Below are 20,952 nucleotides of genomic sequence, written 5' to 3'. Positions count from 1 at the left end.
GCCATTTTATGGATTTTCTTGCTGTTTTTCTTCCTTCAAAATCAGACCAGTTCAATTTATTTATTTTGCGGGACATTGTTGTTTACAGAAACCAAGACCATGGAAATTGGAGCTTATTATCGCTCCCAAAATCCACGTTCTCTCATCTTGAGTGCGTTTGGAAATGCGCTCCTAGCTCGCTACTTCACCCCGTCCGTACAAAATGGGGAGGTTTGTAATGTATCACCCATGAAAATATGAGGAAACGCTGTAATGACAACAGCATATAATGTTGTGTCATGTCCGCACTGTGTCCTGCTGATTCCTGCATTGTTTGAAAAAGCAAATGACACGCCCCCTCCCAATCCAGTGGAAAAAACCCGATACCATTTTGGCAAGCTTCTTTCATCTATGGCTTTGCTATCTACACTCTCCTAATTAATTTGCCTTGTGGACATGTTCTTCTTATGGTAATTCATGCCGCTTAAAATGTTTGGGTGAAGTTGATAAGATCTCTTTCAAGAAAAGTGCTGCATTGTAGAAGTGACTTAGAGTGTCACTTTTAGTGTCAATGTCAACAACCATAAAAGCGCAAATAATGTTCTTGATATTGCACAACACAGAATCAAGAGTTGAATTGGTTACCTTAAAATGCACTCAATAGCAGAAATGTATTTATTTTACGTAAATCGTCACAAAGTCCAAGACTATTTAGCTTTGAATTATATTGACCAGACAAGCTTGAGAGTTTTAATTGTACTTTCTCACCCTTGTTCTCCTCATAGATGTGTGAAATGATTACTATCATCTGTTCACAATGAGCTCATAGCCTAATTTCATGTCTCTAATGATGATGATCCCGAGTCATGCGTGGTCAGAGACAGAGAGTGCCACATTGAAGACCCTTGCACTCTCACTCATCTCCATTAACCCGCATGACTCAGCTGTTGACATCAACCCACCCCGCTCAAATCCTCGCACATCAAACGACTGCCATCCACAAATTCTGTCTTTGCGTTTGGAAGGATATGATCACGTGTCACATGAGCAGACCCTTGTCAGGCGTGCGTGTTGAAAATGGTTGCATGATATTAATGCTGAGGAATGTGATGTGTTGGAGGTCATGTGAAACACACGCTGGCCCTCTGAATAACCCTCAGGAAAGTTATCACGGCACGACCCGGAAGTTGTCAGGTCATGTGTGAGGCCAAAAGGCTTGTTTTAGTTGACAGCACCATTTGCAATCTATACACAACTCTCGCTCCTCAACCTCCTGGGAAATGGACTTCTGAGTTTAAAGGGCTCGCTCTACACAGGAAGAGACACTTTGACATTACTGGCCAAAGTATAGAGAGCCATTGTTCGGAGTTTAGACATTAACAACTTACTCAGTCACTAAGAGGTGTGAGCAAAACTTTGTTCGGGAAGTGCAGTGGAAACTGCAATCTATTTCACTAATCAAAGTCCAATTTGCAATATCAACCTTCAGCCGGACAAACTGAGGTGGCCTAGGCTTAAAGGGGAAGTCAACCTTAAGCATTTCTTGACAATAATATGTTATATGTGACCTTACTCTTCTAAACATGACATTCTGATTAATATTACATTTGTGGAATATGAGTTATGCAGCAAAATCCAGCCATTTATGTCAATCTCAGGGGGCGGCCATTTTGCCACTTGCTGTCGACTGAAGATGACATCACAGTTACTCAGGGCTCACGCAACGACCAATCACAGCTCACCTGTGTTCTGAAGCTGAGCACTAATAAATGTTTTAGGGTCTAAGAATAGAGGTGGAAAAGGGGAGATAATGGGTGGGGGAGGCTTGAGGGAAAAGTCACAAAAGTTCAAGTTGCATTTTAAACAAACATTTAAGCCATTTGATTGGCTCGGGCCATGAGTTTGCACTAGTTAAGTAAATTAGTGTAAATTTTCTGGCGTGACCCAATTTTTAGAGAAAACAAATGGCTGTCTTTTAAGTGATCGCCATAGTGCTCAACTCAATGGCCACAATGTAGAAATGAAGCATGGAGAAGCTTAAAACAGTGCTACTGCTGTGTACACAATGTCTAATATCATTTAGTTTATGAAAAAGAACTACAAACACAAACCCATTTCCAATGAAGTTGGGATGTTGTAATAGTACAATGATTTGCGAGTCATGTTCAAACTATATTTAATAACTACAAAGACATTTAACGTTCAAACTGATAAACTTCATTGTTTTTAGCAAATAATCATGAACTTAGAATTTTACGGCTGCATGTTCTCAAAAAGCTTGGACATTGAGGGATTGCTCATCAAACCAAGCACACACATAAACACACCCTTTTCTCAACTATTCTACTGCCCTATTCGTCTACTTTTTTTGTGTAGGCTAATATCCTGTTGCATTATACTGTTGATGTAAAATTAATCATAACTCTATTTTATTTTCCAAAATGTTTTTATTAGTTGAGACATATAAATCATGCTATGAATGTGTATATCATGCGTTTATTGTTCTTATTACAATACCTAGACAATAGAGTACATAAAAGCTCTATAAATAAATCTGCTTTCCCAGCATTTTAGCAAGGTCAGAATAGCCTGTCCATGTGTGTTTATGCGAACACTGTATGTGTGCAAGAAAATGTGTTTATAGCGTTTAACATATGCAAGCCTTTCTAAATGGTATTCAGTGCAAAGAGAGGCAGCGCTCCCATCAGATAAGGAGAAGGAGAAGGAGACTGCCTTGTGAAGAGGAGAGTCAGAATGAGGGAGGGGTGAACCTGGAGGCACTGGCTGAGAAATGAGCACACAAAAAAGTGAACAAAAAGAATTTGTCTTGGGGAGCTTTTTATTCATCCTTTAAAAAAACAACAACATATTAACATAACATTTTTACAATTTAGCAGATTAACAAACACCTTAGCCTCTGGCCAATAGTTTTTAGACTGGATCTAGGTTCGAATTTTCTACCCCGTCAGCGGGTGTGGCGTCATGCGCACATTGTATTCGTGGGACGGGAGTGTGCAGTAAAAATAAATAAATAAATAAATAAATACATTTAAAAAAAATAAAAAGGAGTGTGCAGTTTCATTTTTTGGCCAGTAGCAATTCAAAATTCGATGTTCTGCATTGAACAGCTTTAAATTCAAAAGGTATAGAATATTAACTTTGGGTATTGGGCTTTGTGAATTATAGTGGGACAACATACTAGGCATGGGCTGATTACTGGTTTGACGGTTTACCGTAGTTTTAAATAGTCAGGGACCGGATTTCAGTAATCGCCAATACTGGCTGTCACTGGTAACGAGCTAAGTCTAAGGCTATGTCTAAGCAGAGTTGAGTAAACGAACCGCCTCTTTGATGTTACTTGCCTCTAATTAACTTTTATTTTTTTGAGGACAGGGGTGAACAGTTGTGCACTGAAAAGAACGGGGGAGGGAGCAACTTAGGTACTAATTAGCCCCAAGGACAACATGAGTAGCCTACGAGTCTGTTCTAACAATAGATCGCCAGTGATGGGACACTGACTTACTAAGAAGAATTAAAACAGAAGAATGTCAAAATGTATTTATTTAAACCCACAAAGTAACATGGTACATGTTTCTTCTGTACCAAATAGTCTATATCGGGATTCACCAACTATTTTGAAAGTGAGAGCTACTAAATGGGGATTGATTAATGCAGAGGTCTACCAGTTGCATGCTCACTTCTAAAATAAATTAGCTAAAATTCTCATATGTAAATTAATCATATTTACTGTATGTGTGTTATGCCATGTTAATGATTTCTAACAATTATCAACTAGTTAAATATAGTAGAAAACAATTAAATATGAATATGCCAGTCTTTTATTTCGATAAAGCTTTGCAAATATTTTCAATGAGCACTTCACTTGTGAGCTATTTTTAAGAATAGCCATGGGTTACTCTTGTGCACTCTAAAAATGGATTGGTTAAAAAAAACGACCAATCTAGTAGGTAAAGCTCATATTGGCTTTATTGACCGATAGTCAGACATTGACCATCCGGGTGGTTACAGGCATACCAATTTTATTGGTTAGCCAAACAACCAATGTAATTGGTTACAATAGAAAGTAAGTCTAGATAGATCACTTGGAAATATATTTATTGTATCAATTTATTGTATTCTAAATGTATTTAATCATTATTAGTGATTACAATATATTATGATATGAATATAGTGTTTAAAAATGAAAATGGGTTTCTAGATAGACCACTTGGTGTGACCAGCTCAGTGTCCTAGTGCTACAGTGTCTACCCTGAGACTGGGAGGTTGTGGGTTCAAGCCCTGAGACTATAAAAATGGTACCCATTTGCCTCCCTGCTTGCCACTATTATGCCCCCCCTTCCCCTTTCCCCTTTCCCCGTTCCCCCCGCTGCTCACCCCTCCCTCAGGGGCTGGGTCAAATGCGGACAATGAATTTTGCCCCATTTATGTGGGTGTGACAATCAGTGGTACTTTTGTTCTGGAATCCCATGACCCACAGGATTCCCGAAAAAATGTTAGCCTCTAACACAGATTAACCAATACCTTAGTCAGAATGACCAATTTGTATCGGTAGGCCCAATCACCAATATATATTGGTTGAAAACACCTACCTTTCTAGAGTGGTTGTTATAACTAAAGGATCTGTCGGACACATAACTATCAGCTAGATTGGTCAAATTTAACCTTTTTTGGGGGGTAAATTTGACCAATCCATTTTTAGGGTGTGGTCCTTGGGTACTACCTGGTGCCTGCGGGCAGTGTGTGGGTGATCCCTGGTCTATATTTTGTTTAAAAAATAAAAAAGATTGTGTATAATGGGGGGGAATATTGTTTTATTTAGCCAAATATTTATTTTAATTTATTTTAGGGGTGTCAAAATTAGTGCGTTAATTTAAAGTTCCTTTAAACGTGCAATTAATGACCGCCTCTTACTTGGAAAGCCTGTACTGGGGGAATTCCAATTGCAACGCAGCAGACACATCCACGACAAAATTTAGCAGTAATAAATGTAATAATAATGCATATATTTGTGGACACTGGGGTCAAGTTGTATTTTACGATAAAAAAAAATTGCAGAATTTCACAAGTTACTTCATGCTAAAGATTAGATAGCTCTTATTATGAAAAGAAAAATGCACTGAGCTTTCACCAACGTCTTACAAATGCAATTATGCCATTTTGTGGCAGAAAAATGACCTCAACACAAACCAATATCACACTTGTTTTTTTACAGTACATATTTTGGATTTTAACTCAATGTTTTGAATTATTATGAAAATTACTGTAACTACTGTAAGCCATATTTTTATTAGTATAACATTTGTTCTCACTTTTGTTAACAAGAGTACGAAAATTTGAAAACATTTTATTATACATTTTCCATCCATCCATTTTCTTAACCGCTTGTCCTGACAAGGGTCGCGGGTGGCGCTGGAGCCTATCCCAGCTAGCTTCGGGCAGTAGGCGGGGTACACCCTGAACTGGTTGCCAGCCAATCGCAATATTATACATTTTATTGTACATTTAGAACAGATATAAAATTTGTGATTAACCGTGAGTTAACTACAACAACATTTTTCCCAGCATGTAAATGTGTAGTGGTCAGGAGTAGTTGCCTTATATTGTAGCTGCTCTACAGTGAATCCTGACTGCGGTCTGGCGCATGTGCGTATCTGATGGTAAGACTTGTCAGACACTGGCTACTTTATCTTTGCTAATGCAATCTCCCGCTGCACTAACTCCTCTACCAACACATAACAAGGACCTCTGCCTGATAGAGGAAAATATAGCACTTGGCATCATTTATCTCCCTTTCATCTATCGCCCTACCTTTTGCTCTCTTTTGGTCCACAAATGCCAAGGAAATGTCTCCAGCGGCCTCCGAGTTTGGATTTGCGCACTTTCACAAACTTACTATTTCTACTGTTTAACAATTTGCTCTGTTTTGAAGATATTGAAGAGCTCTGTAGTGATGACTGAACTGCTAGTCTGCCCCAGATCAGATAAATCTCTCATTTTGAACACGCCATGCCAATTTCTGTCACTACAGGAGACAAATATGCATCGCCAAGTTCATACCCCCCTGCTCCATGTGCCCAGTGGCTCCCTGAAGCACGGCTCCTTTCGTCTTTGAAGTGTTGCATGCAGAATGGAGATTCTTTGCATGGTGAATTTGCCCAGTTGCCCGCAGCATATCCATTACACAAGTTTAAATAATGCTTCAGAGTCGTTTCTTTCTCACTTCACAACCAATCTCTCAGTGTTTTGAACTTGAGCAGTCATGAGCCATGTAATCTGCAAATTGGGCCCTTTCTTCCAAGCTTGCGCTACACCGTCCAGGAGCGTTTGATGTGCAGTTATTTTGCTCATTACAAGTTAATTTTATTGTTATAGTTGTCAAATGTTTCTGGAGGTCATAATGTTACAAGTTTGTGGGGAAGTAAGCGAGCGGGAGAATTAGCGTGCGGAGCGAACGTCACGGCAGGGCGGAGAGCTCATTTGAGATGCCAGCGCCGGCTATCTCCCTGCTCACTTGCAAGCCTTTTAGCAACAACCTGCTGGGTGGTTTGAATAGCTAAGGAGAAGTTGATCTGGGATTTAGCGTGGAAAAGGGAGCCAAGGCCCTTTATCTGCTGTAAAAGGTTGGGAAAATGGAGATTTGTCGTGTTTGTAAGGCGGAACCATAATCTCTTCCACAGAGAAATCTTAGGAGTATGGGAATTATACATCCCATTCATGTCGCCTTTTCTTTCCCATTCGCTCTCAACTTGGCAACCTGGCGTGACCGTACATTGCCCACAACTGTTGAAGATCTCAGTGAGCCGAAACTTCTTCAGAACGGCACCATTTGAGCGGTTTTCTCATTTCATATAGCAGAGGATCAACACGTTAATTATGTCTGGCTCCCAAACAAAGAATGCTGGAGCTGCTAAATGTCATTGTTCGAGCTTGGCAGTGCGACTCTCAACATCATATAGCATGCCGCTAAGCGTTAAATTCATGCCGCTGAATCATGCTGTAATTCTTTTACACCAGTTTTATTCCATAGCGGCTAAATCCACTGACGCAAATACGATTTTACACTGACATTTTGGCTTTGAATTATATAGGATACATGAAACCCCACATTATTTGACAAAACACTAATTGTTTTTCTTTTCTTAACAGTGTCTTGGTTTTGTTTTGGTCCATTGGCCAAGTCCGATACGCAAACATTTCAGATTGCTTTGGCTGTCCTTGTAGAGAGAAAGATATTTCTTGGTGCTCTTTCTTTTCCCCACTTTAATTTCTGTCCATCTCATGGCCCATGTAAATACTGTTGTTCTGTGTTCTTTAACACCGTCAACGCTAAATAAACTTTGTTGACAACAATAGCTGCTGGCAAAGCGCCTCCACCAACAAAGGGAAGCCAACAGGTTCAAAGGCAATGCATCACTCCGCTTCTGACTCTTCATTATTCACCCTTCTGTCTTTACCTCTCATCCCCCATTCTCCGTAGAAGCGCACGTGTGTGTTTTCTTTCAGGCTCTTTGTCTGTTAAACTGCGACATGGGCTGGATACTGAGGCTTATTAGCTGTTGAGTTTAATTAAAAAAGGCCATTCATATGAAAATGGACGTCTGATAGTGAATCCTGTCCCCAGCAGCTTTCTCCTGTTCCTTTTAATTAGACACCTACTTGATTGACATCGAGCCTATGCATGCGTGTTCTTGTGTGTGTATGTGTAAGCTAGTGTACTCAATTTTGCATCATTTAAGTGTCTGCAGACACACTTTTTTAAACAAAACATGCATACACAAATACCAGCCTCGAAGGTCTTTAAGGCTACATCAAAGTTAAATATTTCGGAGGTTGTACAATTTCTAAAATGTCTAAAGTAAAAATGCGTAAGACCTGAGCAAATTTCAAAACTATTTCAATATGTCTTTTTTCTTTAGACATTCTAAGGGCTGTTATAGGGACCTGGAACATAATGACGGTGACAAAGTGTGTGTAGTGACCTAGTTTGTGCAGTGGCGTAAGAATACATTGTCTTGTGGACTGAGAATCGTAGCTCAATTATCACCATACTAACAGTTTTTTCTATTTAATTGTTTTATGTTCTTGTTCTCAAAGTGTTTTTCATACAAATGGATAATTTGGGAGTGCACCGCAAGCGCAAAATGGATTTTGAAGTGATGGAATTGGAAGTGTTAGTGGAAGAGGCAAACAAACATGTCCATGTCCAAATGCATATTTGGGGAAGCCAGCAACTACGTAAAAGTCACACTGAAATAAGCTACTGTTAGAATTTCCTTAAAAAACCCTAAAAAGTACAATTTGCATTACAAAAATAAAATTGTGTACATTTTAATTGTGTAATTTTAAGTAAAACTAGTTTGTCCGTATCAAGCAAAATATAAACATTAACTAAATGTTTCTTGATTCCTATTGAAAAATAGGCAGGTGTGGTAAACGGTGGGTCACCATGCCACCCTGTAGGAAAATAACTTGTAAGAATATATAGTAAATCTTACATGTCTGTAACATTAAATGTTATAACATCATAAGTAATTGTACTTACTGTAAGATTATTTGAAATCGAAATAACCTATTTTACGTTGTTTGTTTTTTACAATAAAAATGAAATAACTGTTGTTTTTTTAAAGCCATTTGTGCAACAAATCACACAAAGCAGTTTGTATTTTATCTTTATTCTACTTATGTCACAGAATAATACAAAACTAAGTTGAAGGCAGCCAAAATAAGATAATTCAACACATTTTTAAAATGCTTGAAGGCACACAAATGTTAAAGTGGCATCAGTAATATACAACACCGGTAATATTTGCTTACTGTATAAAAAAAAAAGAAGCATGTTTATAACTATTGTATGTTATAAACATACAAACATAAAAAGTAGTGCATGAAGCGGTGCAATCACATCTAATTTAAATTTGAAAACCTTTTAGACAACTTCCAACAAAAAACATTTGGTTCTCAAAGTCAAAATGAAAGGCAACGGGCCTTGCCCTTATATCTCGAATGTAAACTGTACTGACTTATGACTGCATGAACAGATAATATGTGATTTAAAAACAATGATGTTGCATAATATCTATACATTTTCAAATTATATGACAGAGTGAATATACAGTGAAACATGTTATATGACATGTTCATAAGATTTTTATGTACCTTAATGAGACCCAAGGTGCAGCATTAGACCAATTATTCAACCCCAGCTGGTCATCAGTTCCAACCACTCCACTCAAAAATCCTGCATCTATTGTATCGTATCCGATCCAGGACAATTTAGCTTGATTTCCTGTTATAAATAAATGCAGACTAGAAAAGACAAAAAAAAAATGACAGATGAACTTCGGGAATACTATTTTTCCATCTAATTACACTTATTTGAGTTTCAGAAATTCCTTAAAAGACTAGACTGGACTCACACTAAATACTAAATACTTCTGTGATATTAATGATATTATTTTGATGCCTCTATTTGTAGTTAACGGGGACTTATTTCAATGGAATGACTTTGATAGTGAGCTGTCTACTTAAAAAATGGACTGGCCAAATGCTTTGAAGGTGTGGGGGTGAGGGGTTGCTGAAAAAAAAAGGTTCTCAATCTAGATTGGGCTTGCTATGATGAAAACAACTCATAGCTGTTTTGATTTGAGAAGCAGGAAATGAAAAGTAATTGAGAATTTTAATGAAGATAAACCGAATCTCAGCTCGGACGTAGAAAGGTGGTTTCGGCCATGATGTGACCCCTCCAAAATATGATATGGATTAATTACCCAGCCCTACATTTGTATGACATTTAATATTTTTACTTTATTTGAATGTACGTACATATTTTCTGATGGCCATTTATTTCTACGTGCATTTTTCCCATGGGGAAAATGTTTTAGGATTGAAGCAAATTCAAGGTCGCTTACATGGCAGGACAGACTGACCTTCGATGTCTTCATCCACACTTGTAGCACATAGCCTCGCAGCCCACGTGCCATTTTTTTCCACAGTGTTTTTTTTTCCCAACAGTGAACAGTAACTTTAGTTTTTATGTGCGTGGCTTGTTTGCAGTGTTACTGTGCTCAGTCTTTTCAGCAAAATCTGCCTCACTAAGGCTAAAGGTGACAAGCTACTTTTCTCTGTCGCTTTGCTCCCCGCACCATGTGCCCTCTCTTCCTCCCTACCTCTGGAGAGAAGTGTCTCTCTTCATCTATTTTCAGTGCACGCTCCAGCTCTTGCTACCTTATTATACTGTCAGAGACGCGTGCCTTGCTGATAGATGTTCCTCTCAACTGTTTACTACAAGCAGATGATTTAGCTCCAGCTTCTCTATTCAACTTGACCTTGTTTTATTATTCTAATACAAGATGAGTTCATCTGCTGTTGACAACAAATGCATTTTTTTAGAAGAAGGGCAAAAAATATACTATATATTCTACAAATGGGTTTGGATATGGATGTTTTAAAATGGAAATTGTGCATGTAAATATTTTTCATCACAACTGTGTTTATCAAGGCTCGAGAAATAATGGGGGGGGTTCTCGAGGAGCAGTTTTTCTAATCATTGACTTCATTTGATGAGCAACTTTCTCATTTTGAGGAGCGGTTTTGCAGGTGAATCCCAGGAACCTGAAGCAAGGCTTTTATTAACCAATAGAAAATATGACAATATGATGGGGGAGTTGAATTTATGGTTGGCGTCCTTTTTCCCCTTGCATTTTCTTCTTTATTTCTTCTTTATTTATCATCGCTTCGCTGCCGCCTTCTACTTCCCCCACGTACTGTGGATGACAACATAGCATGTTGTGCCACATAAACGCCTAATTCACAATTTAGCTTGTGTTTCTATGTGGTATAAAATGTGAATTTCGACTAACATTGAATCGAGTCATCTTATTTCAAGTCTTGGTTATCACTGAGAAAATGAGATGTGTGTTTAGATTTTTCGTCTGCAACTTCATGTCCAAACACAACAGCCCGTGTGTGTTGAAGTAACACTGCACCGATCGCTTTCCAGCTCAAAGAACCCAAAGTATCAGCCTGTTTCTTGTTAGAACTTTGTAAAAAGCCCACCTCCATGCAGCCTCCAGCCTCCATCAGAAATCACTGCTCTGTACATTTCTGCTTCTGCCCTCGTGCTTTGTTTTGATTTGCTGGATGTTTGGGAATGATTTAGGAGAATGGCCTGATGGCGGCGGGGATACCAGACTGGTACGTGCACAGCGGACTTGAAATGTTGTTCCAATTACTGCCTTCATTATGGGTTTGTCATCCACTATTTAGGCACACAGCAGCCTGCATTTCATGCTTTGGCAGTAGAGGCTGCTTGCGTCTAAAACCCACACCCCCACAACCGACCCATTTGCAGTCTCTTCCAAAAGTATTGGAACAGCAAGGTCAATTCCTTTGTATTTGTTGTGTACTGAAAACATTTGGGTTTCAAAAGTTTAGAATTCCAGCTTTTATTTAATGGTATTTACATCTAGATTGGTGGCATAACCCTTATTTGCAAACACTACATTAATCCTGCGAGCCACTGACTTCACCAGACTGTTCTTCTTCATTTGAAATGCTTTTCCAGGAATTTAATACACCCTCTTTCAGTTCTTGTTCATTTCTGGAAGTTTCTCCGTTCAGTCTCCTCTTAAGGAGGTAAAATACATGCTCTATTAAGGTCCGGTGATTGACTTTGCCAGTCTAAGACCTTCCACTTTTTCCCCTTGATAAAAAGTTTGTGTTTTGGGTCATTGTCTTGCATGATGAAGCTTCGCCCGATTAGTTTGCATTAGAGCTGTCGAAATTAACGTTAACGCTAGAAATGAATTTAAATTCTCTTAACCGTAAAAAAGAATAACTCCGTTTTGTTTACTTTCCTGTTACGGTCTATAACCCCTAGCCAAACTAAGCCACAGGCGTGAAGACGGACAAACACGGAGTATAGGTAGTTTTACTTTTAGTTTTACGTGATGCTTGTTGGAGAAATCTCAAGTAATTGTGCGCTTAACAAAGCCAAATTCAGATAGCATCTTAACTGTACGTCTGTGGCGTATCATCTCAGAGCAAAATAGCCAGCTCAAAGTTCCCTTCACGGGACCTCACAAATCAACCCTTCTGAAGGGTGCTGCTTGTGAGCACAACTAAACCTGGGAGCGAGAAGTTTTGATAATTGCTTCTATGAAAAAAAAGGGCGGCCTGTAAAGCTGAATCCCTTTTAAACGTTTTGTTTGACAAGGATAAAAAAAAGCTATTAGAACAGTATTTGATGTAAAACATTTACATTAATTCCTAGATTTTATTCAAGTGAATATCTGTTACAAGCTTTGAAGAAAAAAAGTAGAAGCAGAAGTAGTAAAATGTGCTTAACCATGATTAACTAATTAGTAAAAAAAAAAAGAAAAAAAGAAGAAGCTTATATGCATTTTTTATGTAAATTGGCAGACTAAATTGTTTTGTAGACTTTGGAATTAATTCTGCTGCAGAAGTACAGAGATTGAGTCACAAACATTTTGGAACAAAGTTTTATGGACTGATGAGACCATGATTAACCTCTACCAAACTGATAGAAAGGACAAAGTATGGAGTAAGGATCTACTTATGATCCAAAACACACTTGTGAAGCATAGTGGCGGTAATGTCATGACTGAACATTGGCTTCTAGAACAGACTCAATAAACGTTATTGATGACGTAACTCATGAATGAATTCAATGAGTTCTGAAGACAAACTAATCAGGAGAAGCTTCAACATGCAACAAGACAATCACCCAAACACAACAAAGCCCAATGTCAGTCACCGGAGCTTAACCCAATAAAGTCTGCATTTTACCTCCTGAAGAGGAGACAGAAGGGAGAACACCCAGAAACAAACAAGAACTGAAAGAGGCAGCAGTAAAGGCCTGGAAAAGTATTTCAAATAAATAATGTTCTTATGTAAATCATCAGATCACAGTGTGTTTTTTCACATAAGAGGCAGATGCATGGATGTTTTCAGGCTTCGCTTTGTCATTCACTTCATCCATGCACACAGAAGAAGTAACTTGTAGCTTGGAAGTGCTCCAGGCAATAAGACAGATTGGTGCGTGTACCAAAAAGCCGAACAACATTTGGGAGTGTGTTGATGTTAACACCATTATGCCAGCACTGGAGGAGTCCAGCTGTCTCGGTGAGCGGCCGAGATGAGTTACCTGGGCTGACTTACGTGGCCTCCCATTGGCCTCAAGGATACAGTGTTTCAGCCAGGGCCCCGTGTCCTCCCTTCTCCACAGCACTTAGCAGTGATTAACCCCGGATTCAGCCGTCCCACCTGCCATCTGACTACCATTACAGCCCCGCTTATCTGCCTCTCCATCTCCCTACAATAGGGCCGGAACCTGGGCTAGGCTGGGGGATTGTGCTGGGACGAGCCTCCTGCTCTGTTTAATAATAAATCATTAGCTAAATACTTTTGTCCATTTGTGTCATGTTTCATGTACTTCAATTTTCTGCTCTGTCTCTTCTCATCACCCCCCTCCGCTAGTTTCCATTCTTGTCATCATCTGCCATCGTTCAGTCCCAGCCACTGTCACGTTTCTTCTTTTGTTGCGCTAACTAAATGATGGCTGACTGATTTATACCAGAACATCAGCCCGATTATTGATCAATCCAATGTCTAACATAAAATATGTTTGCCATTAGCTTTTCTCAAACCCAAACAACATGACAGTTTTCATAAATTTTTCTGACACGTGGATTTTTCTTCTTTGTTTCTTCTTAAATGTATTCCTTTGACTTGCACCATCTAGCTTGGCCTGTTTTGGCTACTACTGCATCAAAGCCATCTAGTTAGACATATCACTTCTGCATTTTTTTTTCCATGTAAAAGGACACCACAGAGGTGCAACTATTGTAGGGGATTTGTGGTAGACACACACACACACACACACACACACACACATACACGCTTGACACCAGCAGAGGCAATCTGGACAGCGAAGAGGAGATAAGTCTTTCTGTTCGTCTAACTTGTATAAAGTGATTATGGGCGTACTGAGCCCGCCATATTTAGACTTCTTGACGCCCCATCCTCTGTCACTCCCACCGTTGTAATCTAATTTTCCGCTGGCTGAGGCCGTGGAGATCCTTGGGTCACAGTGCGAGTCCTTCTAGCCTAACCCCCCATGATACGCTGTGTCCTCACGCTGTAACTAAGAAGTCGCCATACAGCCGACAGTCCACATTAGCTATGTCGTGTCAGACAACCCCCCCCCCCGGCCTCCATTCCACCCCCCACCCCCACCATACTACCTCAGTAATCAGAGAGATTAGAGGAAAAGAAATTGCATTGGCGCTTGTATCTGCTTTTTGTGTATACTGTCATTGCATAGCATCTTACAATACCTGACATTGTACAGCGGGTATTGTAACTATATATTGCTTATCCCTTTTAGACTGTAATTGATCATTTAGCAGGATTCACACTGGCATGACGACACTGCTAAAAGCAGTTTGAAGGAACTAGGCATGGGCTGATTACCTGCTGGTGATAAGTTTGACGGTTTACCAAGTCAAGGTGCCAAGGTGATTGGCTGCTTTCAGAGATGAGTAAATGAACCACCCCTTTGAAGTTAATTGCCTTAAATTATTATTTTTTTGCCCTGATAATGGGATTTTCCTTAAAAAAAAAAAAGTGCCCGCTGCTACTAATTAGCCCAAAGGACAACATGAGTAGCCCATGGGTCTGTTGTAAAATAACTCACCAGTGATGGGACACTGTGACTTACTAAAAAAGAATTCAAGAACGTTATTTATTTATTTATTTATTTATTCATTCATTCATTTATTTATTTAAACTTAATATTATACACATTTCTTCTGTACTAAATATTTTATATTTTGTTTAAAAATGGAATGGACTGTGTTCAATAAAAATGCTGGTTTTATTTACCCAAATGTTTCAAGAAAGGTCATTTTAGTGGTGTAATTTTAATACCGTGATATTTTTGTTCTCGATTATCATACTATCAGAATCTAATATCTGCCCGTGCCTAGGGTGTACTGGAACCAAGAGGAGGCCACACCTGGAGAGGTCACAATCCTTGTTGACCTTTTAGTGTGTTGCTGACCTCACACTCCGTCAGCTTGACTATACACCACTCCACATGTCAACACTTGCATACGGCTTCTACAGCTACTGTTTCTACAGAAAATCACATGCCAGAGGGATACTTTTGTCAATGGAGAGCACTTTTTGATATTGCAGTTTAGCTGATGCTGGTATCTGTCATAATAACGTTGTACCTCACTGGAAGTTTGAAAACTCCCAACAAAATATTGGATTGCGTGGAATATTTTCGTCTTCTCTTTAGAAAGCAACAGTTTGCTCTGATTTGTATAATGTTTATGCTGGTTATCTTTTCATTTTGCATGTCCCACTGTTGCCCTGGATTTCTTTCTTTCTTTCTCTCCCTCTTTATGCCTCTCTCTCTCCTCCGGGCCGTAGCATAGCCAGTAGCTGATAGGCATCTCTTCTGGAGTCTGCTGTAGTCTGCCCGGCTTCAGACAAAGTGCCTCCATCAGACCAGTGAGGCTCCCTGGGAACCTAGCAGCAGACCCCGTGGCCCCACCGCTCATGTGTGTGCGTGTGTGTGTGTATTGAGGACGAGGGCTCAGCCTGGGACCTTTGTGTTTCACTCCCTGATGTTGTAAATGGGTTTTGTAAAGTGGGAGATGTAGAGATGTGTAGCGTCAATGATACGCCCAGATTTTTCTGAGAGCTCATCAGGAATCGGCATACTGTACTGACTCACTAAGCATTCACTTTACAAATTTGCATCCTGGTCATCGCGTTAGCGTCCATGTGAAGTGATGAGGATCGAAAGCACATGCTTCTCACTGCAAGGCCTACGACACCCACTTCATAAGTCTTGCTCTGTTCCAATCTGTATGAGGCATCAGGGAACACTTGGCGTTTTGACTTTCATCACAACTAAAAAGAGAGTGACCAAATGGACACAAAAAAAAGGAGGTAACCAGAATTGCTTTTATCATGGGCCCAATGTTCAGGTCCTGACACATGTAGTCAGACACAAATACACACACTTGCACAATATAAGTTACACGATCTGTGTTTGACATCTATGTGACCCCCCCATAAATTTCCAGCATTTAAAAATGCAGTCAAGAGAGCCATTCTCCTGCTAGTTTGTCTGCGTGCATGTGTGTGCGCGCGTGTGCACATTCCTCTCCGGCTATCGGCACCATCGGCTGACAAGAATTATATAATTGCTGCCTGTGATCTCATCTTTCTCAAAGAACATTTTGAAGTTTCCTTTTAGCTTTTTTTTGTGTGTTTCTTTTCGGTCCCACTTGTTTTAATGTTAAACTGATTTACATTAAATCAACTACTGACCTATGTAAGAATTAGCATTCTGCATGCTGTTTGTGGAAAGCTTTAGACATTTATAGAGTGAGTTGAAAAAAATAGTGATTGTTTTGGGGTATTACATGTACAGAGAGTAAAATGACCACAGAACAGTAGAAAACACATTTAAATGTAATTTTTTTTAAATAATAATCGAAAAAAAGTGCAACTACAGATAAATTTTTAAATGATTAACAATTGTTAAAACATCAGCAGTAAAATGTGTCACACGTACTATAAGCTGGAAGCAGATTATCTATATTTAATGTTTTCAAACAAATGAGATTCATTTTGAACACTAGCATTTTTAGTCATGTAGTAGTAAAAAACACGCACACAAACCAGAGTAGTTTTAATTATCTGAGTGCTTGCTTCTTCTGAAAGCTTCTTTAATTTATATTTTAATTAAAACGTGTTATCATTAAAATATGAAAAATATTACATCCGAATGTAATGTAATAATTTTAGCACGTTGATATGCAGTTTATGTCTACATTCTACATATATACACATCATATCCTCAGTTCTCTTCCATTGATGATTTCTTTACTGTAGTCCACAGTTTCTAATCAGAAACAGGGCTGCTAATAACAACATTTTTGTAATTAGGCATGGCTCTCTGCATATTATGAATGCTGGCTATAAATGCAGTAAGTACAGTATTGTATAATTGCCCCTCTATCACACGTCACAAAATCACCTGCAGTCCCGTTTATTGTCAATGGAGGGCAGAAGAGGTCTGTTGAGGTTTGCTTTATGAAGTGATAGGCCCATGCAGAGTAGACTGTGTATGTATTTGTCAGAACTAAAAAATATGCTATACTTATGATATCAAGATAACGTACAATTATATTTAAAAGAAAAAAACAATTGGAATTGTTAAGGCACCGTTCAAGATATAGAAATATAGTTCTCACGCACCGTATAGGCTACACTATTTATTTATTTTTTAAAGAAAGAATAATGTGATTCAAAAGAAATGGATTTGTTAAAACTGATATCTTGTATAAATGAAGTATCTTTTTTTTTTGTTGATAAAACATTGCTTAGAACACTACATGCCCTTGTCATTGTCAACTCTCTCTTTTTTCAACAGTTAAATCAAATGGCATTGATTTTATGAAAGCAGTAAAAAAAAAAAACGCCAGCACCCCCATCATGGTTGTTTGGTGGCTTTATTGTCACACAGACCTTATCTCAGATTGACACCTCTGGAAGCGTCCCAGGAGACGTACAGATTTGTCGCAGGATTAAACTAATTTACCAGATGATTGAATGGGAGTCCAAAGCCACTCTTTTGGAGTGGATGCAAAAAAAAAAGGGCTCGCAGTGTAGCCGTGTTCTATGAATGACTTGGCAATAACATGTGAGTGTGTGCCATGGAAATCTATATGTTTGCCTCATGAGATAATATGTTGGAAACTGATCTTTACATCTGCTGGTCTTTGAATCGAGGTTGTGTGTCTCATGTCCATCTGCAAAATGAATTTTTTATTCTGCCACTTTACATGAAGTCAGTACCGGTAATAGTATTTTTTGGTTTGGTTTTCATTCATTGTTGTTATCCAATGCAGTAAATATGCTAACATGGTGATGGTATGTTCAGGACTCATGAATGGTGTTTTTTGCTTTTCCCAAAACTTTCTTGTATTGTTATTGTCCTTAAACCACTGAGGCACGGAACTGCCCGTGTGGAGTGAACATTTTTGACTGGCAAATACATTACAAATACATTTAAGTATACTTGCAAAAGGTTAAACATATTTCATTGGTAAGTACGTTCTACTGTACTTGCAGGCCAGCAAAAACACACATATAGTTGTCCCCAATTGAAATGCATGGGGGGGGAGAAACCCAAAGAATTCTTCAAAAAACACAGATAGTCATGGAATATAACTTATTTCTTATTTCGTGGAGATGATCAATTACATGCCATTACAGCCAATCTACGATTTGTAATAAAATCAGACGGCATATATAAACTAACCCTCTGAAAATGTCCGTCAGTGAATTAAAGAGTATTTTTTAGAACCAATTACGAATTGTTCTGCAGATCTAAAGGCTGTGTGATTTCAATGAAAATAAAATAGCTTCGCCCTCATGAACAGCTTTCATGGTGTATTCCATCATGGCAGTTGTGTAGCACATTTTTACTGTTACGCTATTAAGGTTGTGGAGATGTACATTTAAAAGCAGACAGCCTGACACTAACGCCAGGCACCATCTCTGGATTTGAAGCATTAGCTGCAGACATGAATCATCATCAGGATATTGAGCAGGTGGGGATGGGGAGACATGGCTTTGGCACTGACAATCTGAGAGGAAGGCTCAACCAAAAATGTTGTTAGCACTTTGCTAGGATCTGTAAAATGTTCACATTTGTTTACGCTCTTTATTGTCTCTTAAATATGTAAAAATGTGTTTTCACTGTGTCCAAACCGATTTGTGCTGGGCATACGTTCCCTAATTGGAACATATTCAATAGAACACTTGCGCTTTCCAGAGTAGTGTACAAAATATTACATTAATTAACATGCAAAACAGTCACGCTCGACACGCTCACAATTCAGCCACGCAACGAGATTGCAGTGACAGCACAAAACACATCGGTGAAGAGGAAATAAGGAGAAAGAATAGGAAGGAAATTTGCTCGAAAATTTAGCTGTAAGCCTGCTGAAGATCTTATTACATAGACTGGAGATAGGGATCTCAGCTGGAATAATACTTAGCACATGCTGCCCTTTTAATTAAGCAGTAATATCGGCAGAGAGGGATGGAGAGCAAAATGTGTTTCTGTCTTCATCTTTGTCGCGCCCCCTCTTCCATATCGTCCTTCCCCATCTTTACCCCCTATTCGCTCTCTCCCAATAATCTGTGCAGAAGGAGACGGATTGAGGTGTGGGATGGGTGTGGACCCGGGACGCACTCCCTGTGAAGTGTCTTCTTACACATGTTTCTGTGTTTCTCTCTCACCAGGGCTGCGTTAGCCTCGGGGCTCTCACTTTGAGGTGTATGTGTGTGTTGAAGCACAATATGCGTGGATGCACTATTTATGCACACAAATTCCACTCCTCTTGTGTTTGGGAGGACCACCTCAAAAAGCCAGTGGGTGGTACGTGGGCACCGCTCCACCAGCATGAGAGGACCAAGGAACAGCCCCGGAGTGCCCTCAGGCTGCGGGGCCTTCCTCCTTTGGCAGGGATGTCTCATGTCAGTGGTGGATAGGAACCACTTGTCCAAACAGGGCCATCCAGTTGAGTGAGCTCTGAATATAACAATCTGGCACCACGGGGAAGCTGCCAAGGACAGACCGTCGGCGTCAGGACCCGGATCTTAATAGGTTCAGTCGCCGTGGTGTTTTGAAGTCCAATTTAACTCAATGAAAGCGTACTCACACTGAACAAAAATATAACCGCAACCACTTTTGTTTTTGCTTCCCTTTTGCATGAGCTGAACTCAAAGATGCAAGACCCGTTCTGTGTACACAAAAGGTCGCTTATTGCAAATACTGTGGCAAATATCTGTGACATATTACAGGTTTGCCTGAGGTTTCCCACAGTAGAAGCTCACTTTAAAACAGGGGTCACCAACGTGGTGCACCAAGTAGACTTCAAAAACGACATGAGTAGCCCCCGGGCCTGTTCCAAAATTAGCTCACCAGTGAAGGGGCATTGTGATTTTCTAGGAATGTTGTACAAGTGATCATTTGAAAATGTAAATAATGGGAGAGATTTATAGAAAGAAAGTGCCGCATATTGGTTTTGATTTATTTCCTAAATATTATGACAAATCACTAACATGATCAGTGTCTTTACAAAAATTAATAATAACTAGAGCTGTCGTGTCACTAATATATATTTTTAGAATTGAATTAATTTTTAGACACTATTGATTGTGCCATCAATTACTCGTTTCGTGACTGAAATCTTTGTCGGACGATTTTTGTGGTCGACTTGTATGTTTTATTTTAAAAGTGTGTATCAAACTGAACAGCCCTTAGCACTAATCAGTAGCCACGAAGTTGCTCTCCATAATGTGCAAATTTACAGTATTGGTAGGTCTCTAAAAACAGTGTTGCATATACAGGGTGACACAAAAAAAACGGGAACTTTTTAACAATCCAATAAAACCAAGAGTGATGGAAGAATTTTTTTTTTATTCATAGTAATTGAAACTCTAAAACATACCATTTAAGAAACAATGATGGAATCCCAGCTAGTCCATTGAGAAGTTGCAGAGGTCATCTACAACGCAATTTAAAAAAGAAAATTCCATCATTGTTTCTTAAATGCCACATTTTAGTGTCAATTACTATGAATAAAACAAAATTATTCCATTACTCAAGGTTTTAATTGGATTGTTAAAAAGTTCCCGTTTTTTTGTCTCACCCTGTATATTTTTATTCAGTGTAGTTGAACCTGTGGCCACAGAGTACGATTGCATGCAGTCAATAACCCTTTTAAAACCAGAATAATGGCAACAATTGGGTTTTGAAAGGCCATGTACAAAAACCTGAATATGCTAAAACCCCCCCGATTACCTCTTGTGTAACCGGAATATTTTTTCATATAA

The 20,952-nt window shown here is 39.1% G+C and overlaps 1 long non-coding RNA gene across 3 annotated transcripts in view; it reads left to right on the top strand.

Moving 5' to 3' along the window:
* The window catches only part of LOC147166857 (uncharacterized), a 65,084-nt gene that overhangs the window by 18,979 nt on the left and 25,153 nt on the right, over positions 1-20,952 (top strand). Inside the window, exon 4 of one of the 3 annotated variants that reach the window (XR_015096348.1) lies at positions 19,357-19,425. The exons of the other annotated variants lie outside the window; for them this stretch is intronic. This is a non-coding gene — a long non-coding RNA (uncharacterized LOC147166857). Of the gene's footprint in view, positions 1-19,356; positions 19,426-20,952 lie in introns of those variants that run through there. 3 annotated transcript variants of the gene reach the window in all.

This window comes from Leptonotus elevatus, chromosome 10 (genome assembly GCF_054856555.1).
Source record: "Leptonotus elevatus isolate MCC_2025b chromosome 10, RoL_Lele_1.0, whole genome shotgun sequence".
NCBI classification, from domain to species: domain Eukaryota; kingdom Metazoa; phylum Chordata; class Actinopteri; order Syngnathiformes; family Syngnathidae; genus Leptonotus; species Leptonotus elevatus.
This window is presented reverse-complemented; position numbering and strand designations above follow the sequence as displayed.